The sequence below is a fragment of the Gavialis gangeticus genome, unplaced genomic scaffold (genome assembly GCF_001723915.1).
Source record: "Gavialis gangeticus isolate Ggan-Ray unplaced genomic scaffold, GavGan_comp1, whole genome shotgun sequence".
In the NCBI taxonomy this organism is placed as follows: Eukaryota; Metazoa; Chordata; order Crocodylia; family Gavialidae; genus Gavialis; species Gavialis gangeticus.
Window position 1 is genome coordinate 13,676,875 of NW_017729005.1, and position 2,785 is coordinate 13,679,659.

General features: G+C 39.4%; 1 long non-coding RNA gene across 1 annotated transcript in view; it reads left to right on the forward strand.

The window, feature by feature from the left end:
- The first annotated feature begins 421 nt into the window (after positions 1-421).
- Positions 422-2,785, forward strand: part of LOC109291626 — a 4,338-nt gene continuing 1,974 nt past the window's right edge. Inside the window, exon 1 of the long non-coding RNA XR_002095918.1 lies at positions 422-499. This is a non-coding gene — a long non-coding RNA (uncharacterized LOC109291626). The remainder of the gene's footprint in view (positions 500-2,785) is intronic.

The window sequence follows — 2,785 nt, forward strand, 5'->3', positions numbered from 1 at the left end:
CTCTTTGAGAGAGGATTGTTGACAATGCCAATGCCCTTTGTATACACTAGCTGAAGCAGGAAAGGAATTCCTCTTCCACAAATGAGCTCTCTCTAAAGAATAACAGTACTATCAGACAGTATTTATTTGACAAGTAAGAGCTTCTACTTTTGCCAGTGGCATTGTGTCATAGGGCTTTTCAGTGTGCAAATGGTGCATAATGGATTGCACGGGGTCAGCATGTCTGCCCCCATGAAGCTTTGAACACATTGAAAGCCCTGCCCTTTTCCACAAAAAGTGGTTCCACCTGCTGATCTGTCTCAACACTAATGTAGAGAAAATCACCTGGGGGTGGGGAGATAGTTTGCTCTCCATAGCCACTCATTCCAGGCCCTTTTTTCTAAAACTATTAACTAAAGAGTGAATTACTAATTAGGTACAGATTTCAAACTGGCAGACATTAGTTAAAAGCCTGTCTAGTCCATTACTAATCACAGTACCTGCAGCTTCTTCATTCAAGGTAACTGGCAGCTCCTTGTGTAAAAAATATGATATATGTCTGTTTTAGTTTGATGGTCAAAGTAGTTCTTGTTTGTTGTGTTTATTCAAAATATTAAGAAAATAATGTAACTAAAAGAAATAATATTCAAACCTGGCATGAACTTGCTGAGCCAAGTTGGTGACACTTATTCAGTTACTGAATTCATTATAATGCAGCTGTTTTAATAAAAATAAGTGTTATACAATATGACATATTTAAAGTATTTCTATATATTTGCAATGTTTGCTTAAGGACAGGAAGTTTCTGTGACACACTGACACAGGGAAATCAATTAAATCCATCATTTCAGACACTTACTGAATGCATTTGTAGAATGCATTACCAAACTTAGAAGTATAACTGATGCTTGTAACTTTTTCTGCCAATAAGCCAGTTCCTTAATGGCTTCTTTTGTCACTCTTTTTTCATGAAAAGTATACAGCAATGAAAAGGTGAGAAAAAAGCAGCTGTATCTGGAGTGGATTACAAAAGTCTTTTAAACAGCACAGCTGCCATAAGTAACAGTTTAACAGGAGAAGCAAAGAATAATACCATGCCAATTGAAACTGCAACAAGATTTAGCTAGACAGAATGTAATTTCATGAGCTGGAATTTGGCTAGCTCATGTGAGTTCTAGCAGTATTCTTTAGAGACTTGCAATTCTGTTTTAATCAGAAAACTATAACTTTTTACTAATGCTTCTGTGCTTTGGATATGCCAATCAAGATTGATGGCTTGGTTGCTTTATATTTTATGAATGAGAAGTGGTAGCTGCAGGAGGATTTTTTTCCCAAAGGTTTTCATAAAGGAGGTAAGCTGATTTCAACAACTGAGTGGAGGAAAGTTTGTGAGATGAAGATGGCAAAAATGTTTTGTTCCTCATTTCTCCCTTGTGCAGTGTCTGCTGTAGGTTTCTCTGCTTGTACTCTCTCTTTAGAACAGTGGTTCTCAGCCAAGGCACTGGGGCTCCCTGAGTGGCTTGCGTTCTCCCTGTCTGGCTGGTCCCCCACTGGTAATCGCCTGACCTTTTTGCAAAGGTGCAAACCCTGTAATAAATAAATTAGTTTTTTAAATGAGGTGCTACTCAATTTACAGAAGTTATGGAGGAGTGCCTTGAATATGACAAGGGGTACTATGAGTATAAGGTTGAGAACCACTGCTTTTAAAATTTCAAAACGAAGAAGCTTAAGCCTTTTATAGACTTAATCTGCTTTTTGTGCCAGACTTTTTTCCACCAGCTCTCCTTACTTTCCCTGTCTCCACACTTGCAAAGAGTGCAGTTTTAAGAAAGTGAATTGAGAGCCTTATCCCAGCTGGAAGTTAAGCTACCTTTAATCTAAAAGTTGTCCACCTGCCTCTTAAGAATGGGCTGGGGAAAAAAACAGGTGATTTCCCTTCAAAACATCACTTTTGGATTCCAGCTATGATGAAACTTTAAGGGGAACCTACTGCTTCACCTCTTATGCTCAGTGACACCTTTCAGTGGACACTCAAGTAGCTTTCATGTTTAAATTAGAAACTTGAATTGCGATCAAACTTATCCAGTTCCATTTCTTAAGCTGCAAAGCTCAGAAGAGAGAGATTTAGTGGGACAGTGGTTGGAGGACCAAAAGCAACTACCACTAGTCTGTTGCCTGTTCTAGTAAAAGCTTTCTGTGCTTTCTAAGAACTAAAAGCGGCCTCTGAGCTGTAAACTGATGCCAGATGAGTAGGGTGCTGGGAGGGACAGAGGCTGTAAGGAGTCCTGAATGAAGGCAGTACCAATAAAAAAAATAGCTGTTTCAATAATAGTTAACCAACCCTAAGATGCACCTAGGCCTTTACTCCAATTTTATAGTAGTTGGGAACTAGATTGAACTTTTCCAAAATGCTTTGGGGTTTGGATACAGAGTTCTGGTATAATATCAATGCATTTGAAACATACCAATATACAGATGTTGATTAGTTTCTATTCTAATTATTTGACATAAATCCACCAAATTGCCAGACTTTTTCCAAGGATCACATGTATGTATCATTATATATATTCATAGATTAAGGGTCAGAAGGGACCTAGTAGATCTTCTAGCCCAACCCCCCGCCAGGGCGGGAGAACAACAAAAAACCCCAAAAAGAGAAACGGGACTCAAATGAGTCCAGCCAGGTAGGCATCCAGCCTCTTCTTAAAGACCCCCAGGGTAGGGGCCAGCACCACTTCCCTTGGAAGTTGGTTCCAGCTCCTAGCCGCCCTAACTGTGAAGTAGTTCTTGCGGATGTCCAATCTAT